Raw genomic sequence first — 20,045 nt, 5'->3', positions numbered from 1 at the left:
GAACAAAGAGATAAGCCCTTTGAAAAATGGCTTGCTCCATTTTGCTTGAGTGCCAGAAGTGGCTAAAATAGATGGATCCGATGCAAGAAAAAGCAGTTCTGGTTCAAAACACATTGTACCAACATTACCAAAGAGGGGGAGGAAATGGCAGCACAAAAGATGTACTTATCGAGATAGATAAATGTTCTGCACAGGAAGATTGCTACTGAATGGCATGTTGCATTGTTCAGAGGAACATCTGTGGCTAATAGTACTCTTGGTGCAAGCAGAGCCTGTGCCAATGCACTGCTTTCCAGAGCCTTCCAGATTACAAATATTCACAGCAAGGGAGGGAAAACTTGGAAGAAAGTCTCTACAGCAGGGATGGGGAACCTGAGGTTCTCCAGATGTTGCTGGACTCCAACTCTCACCATCACTGACCATTGACCATGCTGGCTGGGACTAAGGGGAGCTGGAGTCTACCAACCTCTGAAAGGCTACAGCAGTGACAACCAGTCCAGATGCTGTTGAACTGCAACTCCCATCAGCATGGTCACTAGTCAAGGATGACGGGAGCTCTACAACATCTGGGGGGACATCACATTGGCTGTCTCTGGGCTACAGGTCCTCCACCCCAGCTCTCCAGTTTGCAACTGTAGCTAACTGCTGGCAAAACCCAGCAGCTAATACCAGACCTAGTTATGCAATTCAGAAAATATGAAAGAAGTGTGCAGGGGATGCAATCTGAAATTTGAGGGAAGGCCCTGCACCTAGTAGTTTATGGTCTCATTTCTGGTAAAGGAGGGACCTGGAGAAGGGGAGGTGTTTATATGGGGAGAAGTAGCCTTGCCAACTTCTGATTTTGGAAGTTGGTTTCTAGGGAGCTGGAGGCAAGGAAAAGAGAACTATGAATAGGTCAGGGAGAAAAGCTTCAATGGGAGCAAAACTAAGAACAAAAGCACAAGCCATAGTAAAGAGGCAAGTCTTCAGCATTTGCCAAAAGCTGTATAGTGCAGAAGTTAGACACACCTCTGTCAGGAGGGAATTCCAGAACTTAGGGCTGCCACAGAGAATGCCCCCTCCTAGGCTACCTTCCACACCTTCTGTGGGAGTTGCAGGGTGTTGGACTAGATGATCCCTGGGTACTTTCCAACTTTAAGATTCTATTATTCTATGAGTGGGAACTACCCAAATGGCCCCTCTGCTGATCTTAGCACCAGGGAGGATCTGTAGGGAATGAAGTGGCCTTTCAGATATTTGTGGCTCAAGTCACTTAGAGCTTTCAACACCAACATGAGCACCTAGGAATTGGACCTGGAAACAAGCTGCTTCCTATGTTTGAACCCTGTTTCTGTGACTAGTCTAGTACTACTAATACTTAGATGTGGCATAACCACTCTCTCACTGAATATGATGACTGCACGCTTTGCTAGGTGTTATCAGTCAAACATACTGCAGTTTGACATATGTAATTATTTCCCGTGCAAAGTTCTGCAGCTGCTCTAGCTCAAGCAGCGAATGGTGCACATAGATGTGAAATGAAGCAGGCTGGTTTAATAAGCAAGATAAGACACCCAAGGCAACAACAACTCAAAATCTCAGAAACACTAATATGACGGCTGGATCACATTAAACAATAACGCTAGCTAATGCCATGCCACAATTCAATTTTCAAGAGGCCAAATCATTCACAAATGGGAAGAACCCTCTGAGCCCTATTACCAGGGTGAGTCTGAGATATTTTGATATCTGAGGTGCATACATAAGCTAACCGGACTGAGAATTGAACCTCCATGTAGGATTAGGCTGTCAATGGATACTAGCCATGATAGCTGTGCTCTGATTCTGAAACTGGAGGCTGTAATGCTTCTACAAAGCAGTTGCTGGAAATGACCGCTCTCCACATTAAATGGGGGGGGCACCCTCTGCATGGCCGCACGCAGCCCCCGGGACCCTATGCAGCACCATTAGCACAGGCTTGGCTTGGCTTCACCTTCCCCCAGGTGGGATACCTGGAGGTCTCCGCCTACCTCAGCCAGTTGCCCAATCTCGCCTGGGGAGGCGTTGCCAAGGTGATCAGGCCAGGTAGGGGGAGGGACCACCCTGCCCACCCAATAGGGGGAGGATCTTACCTGGGAATCGTCAGTTGGCTCCAGAGCTTCTCCCACCCTACCCACCCTCAGTTAATACTTCTTTTGCAGGTTAACCTTTTCTCCACAGGTATGCAGGCGCTGCTACGTCAAGGTCGCTGTTGAAGGGCCAGAAAGGATTTCTCCTGCATTGGCAGGTTTGCCTTTCCCGTATCAAAACGTCACAACTTTTAGCAGCGTCAGGCCTTGGGTGGAATCTTTTAGTTTATCTTCCCTAAATGGGGGGGGCGTGCAGCGGTGACCCACGCCCCCCTCCTCTTCATGGTGCTGATACCAGGGTTCCCCGTTAAAGGGGTTGTTTGAGGGGAGGCGTTGGCCGTATGCCTAGAGGTCATCATTGCTCTCCCCTGCGATGGTGGCATAACAGGGGCGGGCTCTCTCTGCTTGAACATATGTTCTCCAGAGTCAGCCCATCCCTCCCCACACACTGGTCTTCTTCATCTGACACATGTCAGAACAACAGTGTCTTCCCACCATTCCCTGCCCTCTCAGCACCTGCAGCCTGAGGTGGCTACCTCACTCTTCCTAATGAGAGAGCCAGTGCTATGAGCTATTTCCCTTCCTTTTGAGATATCCCTTTCACAGTGCTGGGAACTTTCTTAAACTGGGTTCCTCTCTAAAGCAGATCCTCATGTGCCCTACTTTTCCAGCACTCCAAACTATAATATTTTGTTCAGGGTCCCACTTGTCTATTTCTAAACAGACAATGCGGACAATTTATGATTTCCCCCTCATAGCCCTGTGCTACAATATGTATGACTTCACAATGTCACCACAACCGTTTAGATTTACACCATCCATTTTTTTTTATTAGCTTAGCTACCTGTGGATCAGGGCAAAGTTACGTTTTATTGCTTTGTGGGAATTCTTTAAAATATAAATACAGTACCTCGGGTTACATACGCTTCAGGTTGCAGACGCTTCAGGTTACAGACTCCGCTAACCCAGAAATAGTACCTCAGGTTAAGAACTTTACCTCAGGATGAGAGCAGAAATCGTGCTCTGGCGGCAGCGGGAGGCCCCATTAGCTAAAATGGTGCTTCAGGTTAAGAACGGACCTCCAGAACAAATTAAGTACTTAACCTGAGGTACCACTGTAAACCATAACAAACTGCTGAACGCTTCTACATTCCGTAAGTTTTAAATATATATATTTCAAATGAAAGGACGGTTACAAAATATATAAACATATTGCTACATTTGTACAAGATTATACATTCTTTGAATCCAACATTTCTATCCTTGTTCATCCTCCGTAGATTGAGTCTCTGGCACCAGGACAGAGCCAGGCATAACATCAACTAGGCTTGAAAAACATCTATAAAAGATAATATGTGTGGTCGTCGTCATCCCCACCCCCAAGACTGAATGTGGTACGGGAGGCTGATGTGGGTCACAGCTAGAAAGAGAACTGTGACCCAGACATGCAGCCCACTTGAAGGGTTATCACCCCAGTCAGAACTAGGTCTTTCCTACAAGGTGCAAGTGAGGACATTTGGCTTTGGAGACTCCCTGTCTTCTCCCTCTACATGGAGAGAATTATACTGTCTCTGAGTTTCGTCTTAATGCAGGAATCATAATGGGTTTTCCTTCTCCCAGACAGATTTAGGATATGTCTTGTTTATTTGTGTGGTGTCCAGATATGTCTGGCAGAGTCTGGTCTGAAGGTGCTTCATTCGCACTCAGTCTGTCTGCAGAAAATGGGACTTTTTCCAATGTATTACTGTCCTTTTCATCTCATCACTAGAATGGTATCCAAGAAAAACTAGCTGTTTCCCTCTAAGGGCATTTGTTAATACTTTCGCATTGCATGTTCTTCTCCCTTCCCTTTTCATTTTTTGTAAGGGGGCTAAAACCAGGTAAATGAAAGAGAATATTGAATTTCAAGGCCGTTTTGCTGTATTTCTTTTGCTCCCTGCACTGTTGACTACTGTCTTGCAGGTTGGGGGGATAAATATAGGTTGACCCAATAAAATGAACTCTCAGGTTGTTGTTTTTTTAATGTTGTGTTTTCTGTATATTGTTTATTTTATTTGGTGCACTTTATTTCTCCAAACAGCTCAAGATGGCATACATGGTTCTCCCCCTCCTTATTCAATCCCTATGATGTCAATCACAGAATCATAGAATTGTAGACCTGGAAAGGACCATGAGGATCATCTAGTCCAACCCCCTGCAATGCTGGAAGATTAGTTTTGCTGTGTTTCCAAATCTTTATTAATAAGTTAATTCCCATTTTTGGACAGACTGCTTTGTTTGGAATATCTGACTGTGAAATTTCCCCATCCTAGAATTACATCCACCATACTTTATTTTGATATGATGTGTTATATGTGTATGGTTATACCAATTTAGAATATATTCCAGTTAGGGCTGCAGAGTTTATTATTCCACTTCAATTTTCAGGCTGCAAACAGCAATTCTACTGGAGTAGTGATACTGAGCAGTCCCCAACTAAGTAGACCCACTGGAATTAATGGACCTAAGTTAGCAATGTCAATTAAATTCAATGATTCGATTCTGAGTTTGTGTAAGATTGGTTACAGCCCATTGCATCTGAAAAACCCTTAGATTCTGTGTATGTTTGCTTTTGAATTTATTGTTTATTGGAGTGGTTCCCAAACTCCACCCCCTCAAATTACTTGAACATTTGCTGGAGGTTTTGACAAACCGCTTAATTATTTTTCTTCCTGTTGTAACAATTGTAATGTCTTGTGCTACATGTTGTATAGTTTTTTTAATTGCATTTTTACAGGCTTGCCACATACCACCTGGACCACCACAGTTTGGGACCTCAGGTTTATTGAAAAGTATTTGAGATGTTTACAACAGATGATATTGTAAGTGTATCAGATGGGCTTTTGAACAGTTTGAATTCACCTCCAAAGGCACACTCCTCCATTGTCTCCTGAGACAGATGGGTGCCAGCAAGCTTTTAGGCTTAGCTATGTCCACTTCCCCTCATCTCAGGAAGAACTAGGTAATAGAGTCTGTTGTTCTCCCCCAGTCTACCTGAGAATCTTTATGTGTAAAGAGATCTGAACTGGCTGCTCCTAGCTAAGAACATATGGCTCTCACAAGCCACTCTTGAGTTAGGAACTTTCACCACTTTGCAACTAGGCCAAGTTTTACTGCCTGTGTGACTTTTCTGACATATGGAAAATCACATGAACCTGACCTTTGAAGTGTTTGTAAGTAAACCAATTTTTCACTTATTAAATGTCTGGTCTTTTCCTATGCTGAGGGAAGATGGTAGTTTTGGAAAGCACAGTGTTATGTTTTAAAGGCCTAACGCCTATATTTCCGCCCTTTCTTTGCTGCATATTTTGTGCATGCTTGTTTTCTCCTGCTCTGGAGGGTAGGACTCGAACCAATGGCTTCAAACTGCAAGAAAGGAGATTCCGACTAAACATTTGGAAAAACTTTCTGACAGTAAGAGCTGCTCAGCCATAGAACAGACTTCCATGAGAGGTGGTGAACTCTCCTTCCTTGGAGGTTTTAAAATGGAGGTTGGATGGCCCTCTTCCATGGATGGTTTAGCTGAGATTCCTGCATTGCAGGGGGTTGGACTAGATGACCTTTGGGGTCTCTTCCAACTCTAAAATTCTATGATTTTAAATTTCTGCTGGGGTTCTCTCACCAAAGAATACTTGCCCTAAACTTGGATCTTGGCATCTAGGAATTCTCATTTTTGTGCCTATTATTTTCCTTACACCAGCAACACCCGTGTTAGGGAAGTTTAACCCAGGGGTAGGCAAACTAAGGCCTGGGGGCCGGATCCGGCCCAATCGCCTTCTCAATCCAGCCCACAGACAGTCCAGGAATCAGCCTGTTTTTACATGAGTAGAATGTGTCCTTTTATTTAAAATGCATCTCTGGGTGATTTGTGGGGCATAGGAATTTGTTCATTCCCCCCCCCCAAAAAAAAATATAGTCTGGCCCACCACATGGTCTGAGGGACAGTGGGCCAGCCCACGGCTGAAAAAGGTTGCTGACCCCTGGTTTAACTTGAAAGCTGCAGTCAATGAGTAATCTGGGAAAGCTAATCATCTCCATGCAACTATTAGGGGTGTGGTTATTATGATGATCATTAATCACACTTGTTTATGGTGTTATTGAAAAAGTCTTGAAGCAATTTAACAAAGACAAACAGGTAAATCAATTAAAAGCCCAAATGCAACATCCGTTGTATAAAACAAAATTCCTAAAATGCTCTTCGAACAATGCGCTAAGAAGAGCACAATGCAGTAAGAAACACAATGGACTCCACCAGCAGGCCTCAGGGAAAGTCTACTGGTGAAAACATATTACATGAGAGCAAATAATACAATTATTTTGGAAGCGCTTGGGGTAAAATGGAATGGCTATTAGCTACTAAACATGGTTTTATGAAGAAGAATCATACCAGATGGTGCAAACAGGTTTCCTCCTTTGACAAAGTAACTTGTTGAAGAGACAAGAGAAACAAAACTGATATAGTGCCATCTTTACTTCGGCAAGTCTGTTGGCTTTGTCCTACATGACACCTTCAAAGAAAAGCTTAGTAAATGTGGGCTTTGTGTTATACTCCCTGGAGCAACAGAAAAGAATCTATCTGGCAACTTTTCAAATGCACATTTTTTCCCAATGATCCACCCATTCTTTGCATCGCCCTTACTTGCTTTTGCCCTCGGTTAGCTTAACAGCATTAGCATGTATTCAAATCTGTCAGTGCAGTATTGTGATTTCATGCTATGTGATTCTTTATTAGTTGGAACCACCCATGAAGTCACTTCGGAAAGCACTCCCCTCACTCACTTGCTTTCTGTGATATCGCCATGCATTCAATCCATCAATCAATCCATCCATCAGTCTATCAATAATGTAGCTCAGTCTGATTTTCTATAAAGCATCATAGTTCAGTGCCATCGACTTCACTGCATGATATCTGACTGGTTAGGATCACTGTAGAAAATGTTTGCATTGAATGGTGTCACATATAAAATAAAATAAAAAGGCAAATATTTCACAGCACAGAAGTCTTTCTAGGAAATGTTTCTACCCCACAAAAGCCATTTTTGACTCTTGTTGTTGTTTAGTCGTTTAGTCGTGTCCGACTCTTCATGACCCCATGGACCAGAGCACGCCAGGCACTCCTGTCTTCCACTGCCTCCCGCAGTTTGGTCAGAATTTTTTTTTTTTTTGACTCAGGCATCCATATATGGGAATATTCTGCACAGCTACAAGTTGTGAATTTCATATGTGCAGTTTGTCATGCCTAGGTGAGACAAAACTACCTCTACTGAATATAACAACAACAACAACAACAGCAGCAGCAACAACCACTTATTATTTATACCCTACCCATCTGCCTGGGTTTCCCCAGCCACTCTGGGCAGCTTTCAACTGAATATTAAAACACAATACAGCATTAAACATTAAAAACTTCCCTAAACAGGGCTGCCTTCAGATGTCTTTTAAAAGTAAGATAGTTGCTTATTGCCTTGACATCTGATGGGAGGGCATTCCACAGGGCAGGCGCCACTACCAAGAAGGCCCTCTGCCTGGTTCCCTGTAACCTCTCAGCGAGGGAACCGCCAGAAGGCCCTTGGCGCTGGACCTGAGTGGTACTGAAACTACCACTTCTATAAAGCTTTTAAAGGTACAAACCCCCTCTTCTGCTATTTTCATTATACATAATGAGTACAAACCCCTTATCTCTCTCGCCCCGACCTAGCCACTGTGATCCATGCGACGGTCACCTCCAGACTGGATTATTGTAACTCGCTCTACGTGGGGCTGCCCTTGAGACTGACCCAGAAACTCCAGCGGGTGCAGAATGCCGCGGCGAGACTCCTTATGGGGTCTTCGCTGCGAGACCACATTCATCCGGTGCTATATCAGCTGCACTGGCTCCCGGTGGAGTACAGGATCAGGTTTAAGGTGCTGGTTTTAACCTTTAAAGCCCTATACGGCCTAGGACCCTCGTACCTACGGGACCGCCTCTCCTGGTATGCCCCACAAAGAAACCTACGGTCTGCAAATAAAAACATCCTGAAGGTCCCAGGCCTCAGAGAGGTTAGGCTGGCCTCAACTAGAGCCAGGGCCTTCTCGGCTGCGGCTCCAATCTGGTGGAACGCTCTGTCAGAAGAGACTAGGGCCCTGCGGGACTTGACATCTTTCCGCAGGGCCTGCAAGACAGAGTTGTTCCACCAGGCCTTTGGTCAGGGCGCAGCCTGACTCCCTCCTCTGGCAACCTGCACAGAGTTTTGCTTAATGGTTGCCATTAACTTGATTTTAATTAATTCTTATAATGAAATATTTTTAGAATGTTGGTTTATTTGATTGTTTGATTATTTGATTGTTGTTAGCCGCCCTGAGCCCGGCTTCGGCTGGGGAGGGCGGGATATAAATAAAATTTATTATTATTATTATTATTATTATTATTATTATTATTATTATTCTGCTATATTCATTATACATAATGATTATGTGTACATTATACATAATCAGTGAGGAAGTAGGGATGGCGGAGAAATTTGGTCTGGAACCAACCTAAATGTCACTTCCAGAAACAACATGTAAAGTGAAACACAACTATCCTTAAAAACCCACACTTCACCTAGTTTTGCAATGTGGTTCTCCAACCAAAGGTATGAATACAAAAACTCACCAATCAAGGCAATGAGTGTGCATTAAAATACATTGGCGAAATTAACATCCCAATATGCATTATGTTGTGGGAAATGGCTTGCAGCCAAGAGTAGCAACATTGCACACCAAAATGTGCACAAGGAATGCACACTAAAGTGCTGGTGTCGGAAATGATGCGGTGAACAGAACTCAAGTCTGGAAAAACGAGAAACTGAGGCCACATTCACACAGTTCTTTGAAAGCACCATGATATCACTTTAAACAGTCAGGGCTTCCTTCAAAGGATTATGGGAAGTATGGCTTGTTAAGGGTGTTGTGAGTTGTTAGGAGACCTCTGGTTTCCCTCCCAGAGCTATAGTTTCCAGAGTGGTTTAACAATCCCTCTTCCTGAGGAACTCTGGTATCATAATGCTTTAAAGTGGTACCATAATGCTTTCAACCTATGGTGCGAATGTGGTCTGAGGGAATCTGAAATCAATAGCTTCCCCCATCCTTTATAGGAATCAGCTCAGCAATGATAAGCACTGTTGGGGGAACACTAAGCAAGATATAGAGTACTTGGAGGATAAGACATTCTTAATTCAATTGTTTCTTTTGTGAGCACGCTTCTTTCCCAGGACGCCTCCAAGCTTTCACAATGCTGCTTGAGAATGGAAATGTGGCGATGGAGGAACCAGCGCAGCTGCTCCTCTCTCATAACAAATACCCCAAGGAATGAGATGTGGTTTTTAGATCTGGATGGGGGACAGCAACCACATTAAACATTTCCAAGAATGATTTGAAAGAGAGGTTTCAAGAAACTCACCAAACAAAAGGCGGCACAGTTGGGTGGTCTTGGCATGGAGTCCCAGCAGTCAGTGAGAGTTTCCCTGAGCGTTAAGAGGTTAACATGAGTGACTATCTGTGTATGTGTTGACAAAGCAGCTGGCTTTGTAGTTCACATACCCCCCCTCTCTTCCCTCGAGTCTTCAGGGAATGCACGAGGGTTGTGTGTGATGGTGCCCCCAACATAAACACTGGCCACAACCCCAAAAACTGCACATCCAAGTAGCCCTGTGAAAAAGGGTTCCCAGCCACAAACATAGACACATATATAGACATATAAACCACCTTTCACATGTCCTCTGAATACGCAGGTACTGAGTGTGCGTCCAGCAAGTGCGTTGGCACAGAGGGTGTCCCTAAAAGGTTAATGCATTGAACACACTGTCTGCATACCCCTATAGTTTCATGCAAGTTTATTAGAGTTTCAGTAACAGTGCAGGATGTGAATGTGTCTAAAGATAAGCAGCTGGTTAAGGCTTTGGGCACCTCATCTGTTGGAACGCTGGCTCAGAATCTTGTACTGCATCCTGAAGCAGAAGAGAACAGGGAAATGGCACTTAATTAAGAAGGCAGCCAAGTCAAGTTAACACAAATGCATACTTCATACCGAGTAATTATAAACTATTGGGACAACCCTAACCATGTGGGGATATCGTGCAGGAGCTGGAACCAGCAGTCTCTCAAGACGGTAGTCCAGCTCTATTAAACAAAAAGAAAAAACCCTCAAGTCTACAGAATGGAATCATTTAATGGGCCTAATTCAGGAGTAATTGCAGGAGTCAAGTACTTTTGTATAAAACATTTTCTCCAATATTGTCAACAGAGTTCTTGCAGGCCCAGACCACACATTCTCCCCTTCTCAGGTGAGCTACCAAATAAACAAGACCATGAAGAAGAGCTGAGTGCTAGGGACTGGCGTGGGCTGATTTAAATCCCCCAGGAGCAGACCTGAGGAAAGCCTGATTGTTCCCCCAGGCCCACCCCCAGAAAGCCAAGCCCTCCACACCAGCCTGCCATTGGCCAATTCTATGGGCTGACATGGGACAAGTTTTCAAGGCAAGGAACAGTCCCAGACATGCAGCCCTGCACCGTTGGCAGGGGGCAAGCTCTGGCTGCTCCACAATGCCGTGGCACCCCTAAAAGGGGGTAAGCGGAATTCCTTGTAAGGTTGCCTGATTGTGCATTTATATTTAATACTAGGGACTGCTGTCCCCACTTGCTCCTCTCACCAATGCCACCTACCAGCCAGCCCCTTTGCCAACCCCCCTTCCCCTACACCGGACCAACCCTTACTCTCTTTATGCCTCACCCACTCCCTTGTCTATCTCCTCCCAGATCACCCAAACCTCTCCCCCCTCATAGCTGAATCCCAATCCCTTCTCCTCACAGCTCGCCCAACCCCTCCCAGTCACAGATCACTCCAAGCCCCTCCCCCTCCCTCTTTCTAACAGTTCACCTCACCCTCTTTGAAAGGAGGGTGTGAGGTACTTCAGTAAGTGGTTTAGTGCTCTGCTCTCTGAAGTACCTCCCACCCTCTTGGCTGCCTGCTTGCTTGCGCATCTGCCTGCTAGCCTGTTATCATGCTGGAGTTTCTGTGGCCACCTATTGGTGACCTCACAAGCTGCAGCATGATGACAGCCTTACTGCTTTATTATATAGTAAGAAATGGTATGGGATATAGATAGGGATAATAATGCTGTAGGCTTGATATCAAGAGGTCCTTCCATTTCCTCCTGCAGGTCTGTGTCTTGTTCTTCGTCTCATTTAGCCCTCTTCCCTGAATTTGCAGTGCAGCAGGTATAACATTTCTTCTGTTTACTTCTTCTGTTTACAGTGGCTGTAGCTGCTGGCATTATCCAATCACTTAAGCAATTATACATGGTGAATCACAGGTATGAGTCAGCAAATTCTGGCACTGTACTGCAGGGCAACACCGGACCAAAGTCTAGCTAGAGTGACATTCATTTCCTGCCTCTTGAATATACAGTGCTTGAGCCTTGCATGACCTTGAGAGTTTAAATTCCAGAGAGCCACTTTGCAGAAGGGTAAGTTCTGTTTCTCAAATACCAATGTGCAGATTGGTTTGAGTTATGGTTGCTTTGGAACCGTTCTTTCCCATACAACCTAAAAGAAAAAACTGCATTGTTTTCTGCTGTTACTCTCAGTAGGGACCTTCTTTAAAGAGCGAAGGAGCTCAGTCAAATACATGAAACTTCAGATGGAAGAAAACATAGACACAAAGAAGCCACAGCTGTACACAAATTATTTTTTGTAAACTGTGGGTTTTGGTTCATTATCTTAGCATTATTTTCTTCTACCAGCTCAGAAGACAGTCTAGGGTCTGTTTTCCAGGATAACTCCATGGGGGAAAGAATCAAAAACATCATAAATAGGAACACAGAAAGCTGCCTTGGACTGAGTCAGACCATTAATCCATCTAGCTCAGTATTGTGTACAGACTGGCAGAGGATCTCCAAGATTCCAGACTGGGTACATTCCTAGCTCTGGAGATAAAGGTAAAGGTACCCCTGCCCGTATGGGCCAGTCGTGACCGACTCTAGGGTTGCGCGCTCATCTTGCTCAAGAGGCCGGGAGCCGGCGCCGTCTGAAGACACTTCCGGGTCATGTGGCCAGTGTGACGAAGCTGCAACTGGCGAGCCAGCACCAGTGCCGCACATGGAAACGCCATTTACCTTCCCGCTAGAAAGTGGTACCTATTTATCTACTTGCACTTAGGGGTGCTTTTGAGCTGCTAGGTGGGCAGGAGCTGGGACCGAATGATGGGAGCTCATCCCACCGCGGGGATTCGAACCGCCGACCTTACGATCAGCAAGTCCTAGGCACTGAGGTTTTACCCACAGCGCCACCCGCATCCCAAGCTCTGGAGATGCTGGGGGTTAAATCTGAGACCTTCTGCCTGCAAAGCACTGAGTTATGGCCACACACACACTGTGATATACTAGATCCCTGGCATGAAAGGGGCATTACATGATTGCTGGGGAGTGGTGCCAAGATTCCTAGGCCCAGCATCAAGCATGCTGCCTGAGCCCTGTTCCAGAAGCCCATGCGTTGGTGTGGTCATGTGCATGAAGAGGCCTATATGTGGCAGCTTGACTGATGCCAGAGATGGGACCAGGAACATAACTGCAACCTTCATGGAGGTGACATATAAAGGGGACACTGAACAGCCTTTATGTAAATCTTCAGATCTCCACCACTGCCCTAATGCAAGGATTCAACATTGCTGTTATACCCCCCGGATGATACCCCAGTTATATTATATTTAAATTGGTGGTCATAGCTCAGTGGTAGAGTATCTGCTTTGCATGCAGAAGGTTCGTGGTTCAATACCTAGTATCTGAAGGTTGGGCTGGAAGACACTCCTTTCTGGGATCCTGAAGAACGTCTGCCAGTCAGTGTAGACAACAGTGGAGAAAAACCAGTCACGTAACCAAAAGATTAACAAAACAAAACAAAATAATTGCCGTGAAAATCCCTGAAATGAGAGGTAATCGACTATAGAATTAAATTAAATAACAAAAATCAGAAAATTTAAGGAAAAATTAACCTAGAATTAAACAAAGACTTAACGAGATGCCGGCTACAAAACTCGTTTCACTGAACTAATCAGTTTCCTCAGAAGGAAATAAAGAATTTTATAAACCTTAAATGATTTTAAGTGATATCAAACGAACTCAAGAGCAGGGCTGAAACGCTTCCTTCAGTTTACAAAAAAGGTATAAAAACCTCAATGACAAGTTTTGAACATAGCCCTATTTAAGAGAACTTTGTAAACCTTAAATGATTTTAAATGATTTCCAGCAAACTAAAGAGCAGGGATGAAATGCTTCCCTGAGTTTAAAAAAGGTTTTAAGAAAAATTTACAAATGAATAAGAGATAAGCTGTTTAGGTTTCAAACAAACTCGAAAACAGGGCAGAAATTCAAAAACAGGGCTGAAGCGCTCCTGACTGCTGATGTTGAAGACTGCTCTTTTAAATTGTTTTGTTAGTCAGTGTAGACAAGGCAGAGTGAGATGAACCAATGTTGTGACTCAATATAAGGCAGCTTCCTATGTTCCTGTGTTCCTTCTAAAGAGAGATCATAGTATCATAGAACTATAGAGCTGGATCATCCAGTCCAACCCCTTGCAATGTGGGAATATGTAGCTGTCCCATCGAACCTGCAACCTTGGCATTATCAGCACCACGTTCTAACCAACTGAGCTATCCAGGCTGATCTCAATATGATTGCACATAGAAGCACTGATCATCCTCTTGATAACAGCAACCTTATTAATGTAGTCACAGTATCCAAAATACATCAGACACAGTCTATACTTCTAAGACATTGGACTACTTGATCTCTAATGGCATGCTTCAGAGATGATCTTGAGATGTTATCTGCAAGCCCCAACAGGATGTCTACAGTCTTTTAACAGAATATTGCAAAATGCTTAATTTTCTCCCCCTGGCAAAACAGAAAAGAGGCAATTTGGCAACTATGTCAAGCAAAAGTTTTGCAACAACAACAAAAAAGAGGGTAAATTATCATGTAGATAGATACCTACTACTCTAATGCTCAAAGCATTTGTGTTGGCTGAAACTCTACCCCATGAAATGCTTTTACACCACTAAAACCATCCACAGATGTGCTTATTTTAATTCTCCCCCAGCTTCAAAAAATGAAATCCGGGCAAGCAGATTGCAGCAGTCAAATAGTATTAAAAAGCAACATATCCACCCACCTGCCCATGCATCCCCACCCCCATGATCCAGAAAAGGAGATGCAATCATGGAAGAAGCCTTTCTGTGAATTTCCTTTCTCAGCCAGGAATCATCATGCATGCTTGCGAACTAGGTGTGCCTGCATTCACATTCAGGTACATTCAGGTTTGTGAATGAGAGTCTGCACTTCCATCTGCATTTGCTTTGTGGATGACGAATGCATATTGGCAACTGTTTTACGTGTCAAGGCCCCCAAGCCACCCCCAGGAGAATAATGGCGCGAGGCTGAAGGAGGAAGCCTCAGAATTGCGCCATGGCTTAAATCGTTCCCGGCCACACCCCCAAGCGACCTGATTGGCTGCCTGGCAACCTGACATGACCGGGGTCTCCCCCGGCGAGATGCGGGATGCTGTCCCGCCCCAACGCTGAGAAGAGTGGCTAGGTGGCCAGACCGCAACCCGGCCCCACCAAGAAGTGGACCTGATTTCTCAAGCTGTGCACACACCAGTGCCTGAAATCAAATCTGGAACAGGATACAGTGGTACCTCGGGTTTCAGACGCTTCAGGTTACGGACTCTGCTAACCCAGAAATAGTACCTCAGGTTAAGAACTTTGCTTCAGGATGAGAACAGAAATAGTGTGGCAGCGGCGTGGCAGCAGCAGGAGGCCCCATTAGCTAAAGTGGTGTCTCAGGTTAAGAATAGTTTCAGGTTAAGAACGGACCTCCGGAATGAATTAAGTTCTTAACCCGAGGTACCACTGTATTTATTTTAAAAATGAGCAAGCAGAAAAGAATCAACTCAAGTCCAGAAACATATGAATGAAACTTACAAGAACAAAATCAGTCTAAGCCTGACAAAAAGTCAGGAATTGATCTACAATGAACTAAAAAAGATATTTAGTTATACCTTCCCCAGAAAACCTGAGGCATTCTTGCTGGGTCTAATGGGAGAAGAAATAGCAAAGATAGACTAAAGACTATTTATGTACACCATAACTGTGGCAAGAACTTTATTGGCCCAAAGATGGAAACTGCAGGAATTACCAACAATTGAGGAGTGGCAGACGAAGATGACGGACTATGCAGAACTGGCCACGCTGACAGGCAGAGTCTGGAATCAAGAAGACCAAAAATTTCAGAGAGATTGGAGTAAATTTATTGGGTATATGAATAATTATTGTAAAAATGTGAAGACACTAGCGGGACTGATATAAATTCTGCAACGAAAAAAAGGAAGTTCTAGACCAAAGAGACAGAATTGATTATAAGGACATAAAGGTCAGAAGTAGAGGATATAAAGTGTGGTACAAAGACTTGAAAATAAAAAACCTGTTGAAGAGATAGAGGGAAGTCACGAGCTCAGTAGAGCAAATAATTTATTTGTTTTGTTATTGATATGTTGAAACATTGTGTTAAAAAAGAAATCAATAAAAATTATATTTAAAAAATATAAATAAATAAATTGTCGCTTTCCCACTCGCTCCAAAACAGTTGCAACAGGTGTCCCCAATAATTTTGTAAAGTCAGAAACAAGAGTATAAGAATGTGACTGCAGATTCACATGATCCCCTTCCAACCAGCTAACCACTGTACCGCACTAGCTTCCATCAAGGATATGGCCCATTCTGAAGACTTCTGTTAATCTCCAAATCACTTGTGGCTGACATGTTGGCCTAAGAGACCAAGTCAGAACATAAGTTTCTTCTGCACATCCTTCATTAATCAGAAACATCAAGAAATGTTCCCTTTGTATATTCAAACAGAGTGTGTCTTCCAGTAAATTGTCAGCTGTTTCCCTGGCAGGCAGATGTTACTTGTTAGCAAGTGTCATGACAAACTACTTCCCATCCCCAAAAACCAACATAGACACAAGCCCATATTAGGTGATGTGTCAGCTTAGCTCAGGAGTGGGCAACCTTTCATAGATATATTACACACACAAATACACATATCTCATATATACATATTACACATATATATGTAAATGGATTAAAAATAAGTTATATTACAGAAAATGTGTTTGTTGGGATAAATATGCACTAACATGCTGATATGTTTTTGTCATGACTTTTTATTTTTTAAAATTGCACAAACCGATGTGAAAATGCAGTGAACTGAAACAAAAATTGGGAAAAAGGAGGCGCTGAAAGAAGCAAAAATTGAGAAATTTGCCCATGCCTAACCACAAGCAGAGGGACACAGGTGGCGCTGTGGGTTAAACCACAGAGCCTAGGACTTGCTGATCAGAAGGTCGGCGGTTCGAATCCCCGTGATGGGGTGAGCTCCCGTTGCTCGGTCCCTGCTCCTGCCAACCTAGCAGTTCGAAAGCACGTCAAAGTGCAAGTAGATAAATAGGGACCGCTCTGGCGGGAAGGTAAACGGCGTTTCCGTGCGCTGCTCTGGTTCGCCAGAAGTGGCTTAGTCATGCTTGCCACATAACCCAGAAGCTGTACGCTGGCTCCCTTGGCCATTTAAGTGAAATGAGCGCCCCAACCCCAGAGTCGGCCATGACTGGACCTAATGGTCAGGGGTCCCTTTACCTGTAACCACAAGCAGACTCCTCATCTTCCCTGTAGAATCCCCATTACTCAAGTGCTCCAGCATAATTCCTGGGGTGGATTTCTATGTGTTGAACCTGGGGCACTTTGAAATCTTGGCCTGGATCGAGGCATGGATCTGTCACAAACATTACATTGACCTTACAAATATTGAACTTGAAAAGGAGCTGTGATGTCTGCTTTCGTTTGCTCTCCCTGGCTCTGCACTACCTCTCTGAAGCTTGTTAAATTTTACATGATGTGCCAAAATAATAATAATAATAATAATAATTTATTATTTATACCCCGCCCATCTGGCTGAGTTTCCCCAGCCACTCTGGGCGGCTCCCAATCAGTGTTAAAAACAGTACAGCGTTACATATTAAAAACTTCCCTGAACAGGGCTGCCTTAAGATGTCTTCTGAATGTCAGGTAATTATTTATCTCTTTGACATCTGATGGGAGGGCGTTCCACAGGGCGGGCGCCACTACCGAGAAGGCCCTCTGTCTGGTTCCCTGTAGCCTCACTTCTCGCAATGAGGGAACCGCCAGAAGGCCCTCGGCGCTGGATCTCAGTGTCCGGGCTGAACGATGGGGGTGGAGACGCTCCTTCAGGTATACAGGACCGAGGCCGTTTAGGGCTTTAAAGGTCAGCACCAACACTTTGAATTGTGCTCGGAAACGTACTGGGAGCCAATGCAGATCTCTCAGAACCGGTGTTATGTGGTCCCGGCAGCCACTCCCAGTCACCAGTCTAGCTGCCGCATTCTGGATTAATTGCAGTTTCCGGGTCACCTTCAAAGGTAGCCCCACGTAGAGCGCGTTGCAGTAGTCCAAGCGTGAGATAACTAGAGCATGCACCACTCTGGCGAGACAGTTCGCGGGCAGGTAGGGTCTTAGCCTGCGTACCAGGTGGAGCTGGTAGACAGCTGCCCTGGACACAGAGTTAACCTGCGCCTCCATGGACAGCTGTGAGTCCAAAATGACTCCCAGGCTGTGCACCTGGTCCTTCAGGGGCACAGTTACCCCATTCAAGACCAGGGAATCCCCCACACCAACCCGCTCCCTGTCCCCCAAAAACAGTACTTCTGTCTTGTCAGGATTCAACCTCAATCTGTTAGCCGCCATCCATCCTCCAACCGCGTCCAGGCACTCACACAGGACCTTCACCGCCTTCACTGGTTCTGATTTAAAGGAGAGGTAGAGCTGGGTGTCATCTGCATACTGATGAACACCCAGTCCAAACCCCCTGATGATCTCTCCCAGCGGCTTCATATAGATATTAAAAAGCATGGGGGAGAGGACAGAACCCTGAGGCACCCCACAAGTGAGAGCCCAGGGGTCTGAACACTCATCCCCCACCACCACTTTCTGGACACGGCCCAGGAGGAAGGAGCGGAACCACTGTATGACAGTGCCCCCAGCTCCCAGCCCCTCTAGACGGTCCAGAAGGATGTTATGGTCGATGGTGTCAAAGGCCGCTGAGAGATCCAGCAGAACTAGGAAACAGCTCTCACCTTTGTCCCTAGCCCGCCGGAGATCATCAACCAGCGCGACCAAGGCAGTTTCAGTCCCATGGTGAGGCCTGAATCCTGATTGGAAGGGATCCAAATGGTCCGTTTCCTCCAGGCGTGCTTGGAGTTGTTCAGCAACCACCCGCTCAATCACCTTGCCCAAGAATGGCAGATTTGAGACTGGGCGATAGTTGGCCAAATTGGCCGGGTCTAAAGATGTTTTTTTAAGAAGCGGTTTAATGACCGCCTCTTTCAGCGGGTCTGGGAAGGCTCCCTCACAGAGGGAAGCATTCACCACCCCGCAGAGCCCATCGCCCAGCCCTTCCCGGCTTGCTTTTATCAGCCAGGATGGGCAAGGATCAAGGAGACAGGTGGTCGGTTTCACTTGTCCAAGCAGCCTGTCCACATCCTCGGAGGTAACAGATTGGAATTGATCCCATGTAACAGGACCAGACAGAACTCTAGCACTCTCCCGCCCTGGCCCTGCTCCCACGGTGGAGTCTACCTCCTTCTGAATCTGAGCGATTTTATCTGCAAAAAACTTTGCAAAAGCATTGCAGGAGATCTTGGGGTCCCTACCAGGCCCCGGTGGTATAGGTGGTTCCGATAGATTACGAACCACTTGAAAAAGTCTCCTGCTGCTGTTTTCTGCAGATGCAATGGAGGCGGCGAAGAAGGCCCTCTTCGCCGTCGCCATTGCCACTTGGTAGGCTCGACGTTGAGCTCTAACCCGTGTCCGGTCTGATTCAGAATGAGTTTTCCGCCACCGGCGCTCTAGCCGTCTCAACGATTGTTTCATCACCCTCAGCTCCGGGGAAAACCACGGGGCTGTCCGGGCTCCATGCAATCGGAGAGGGCGCTTCGGAGCCAGACAGTCAATAGCCCTGGTTAACTCCGCATTCCAGCGTGCCACCAGGGAATCAGCTGAAAGGCCATCAGCTTGGGATAAAGCATCCCCTACCACTCTCTGGAAGCCAATTGGATCCATTAAGTGGCGGGGGCGGACCATCCGAATCGGTCCCACCTCCCTGCAGAGGGGAAGGGTTGCGGAGAAGTCCAGTTGCACCAGGAAGTGATCTGACCATGGCACTTCTTTTGTTTCGCTTTTAGTTAGTGTCAGATCACCAACATCCATAGAGGTGAACACCAAGTCTAAGGCATGTCCACGGCCATGAGTTGGGCCAAACTTATTCAGGGACAGCCCCATGGAGGCCATGCTTTCCACGAAGTCCCGAGCGGCCCCTTGTAAGGTCGTGTCGGCATGGATGTTAAAATCCCCCAGGACAACCAAGCTAGGTGTCTCCAGGAGCATATCCGCCACGACCTGAAGCAGCTCGGGCAGGGAATCCTTGGTGCAGCGGGGAGGTCGGTACACCAGTAGGAATCCTGTACTGCCCCTATTGCCCAACTTCCAGAACATGCACTCAGAAAACTGGGTCTTCCCAATAGGACGCCTGGTGCAGACTAATGACTTCCTAAAAATCACTGCAACCCCCCCTCCCTGCCCACATGACCTGGGTTGCTGTGCGTAAGAGAAACCTGGTGGGCAAGCAGCGGCAAGGACAGGCCCATCTGCTTCATCCAACCAGGTCTCTGTCACACATGCCAGGTCAAATCCTCCATCCACAATCAGGTCGTGGATGGCAGTGGTTTTATTCATCATTGACCTGGCATTGCACA

Source organism: Podarcis raffonei, chromosome 11, assembly GCF_027172205.1.
Source record: "Podarcis raffonei isolate rPodRaf1 chromosome 11, rPodRaf1.pri, whole genome shotgun sequence".
Classification (NCBI taxonomy): domain Eukaryota; kingdom Metazoa; phylum Chordata; class Lepidosauria; order Squamata; family Lacertidae; genus Podarcis; species Podarcis raffonei.
Note: the sequence above shows the minus strand (reverse complement) of the source record.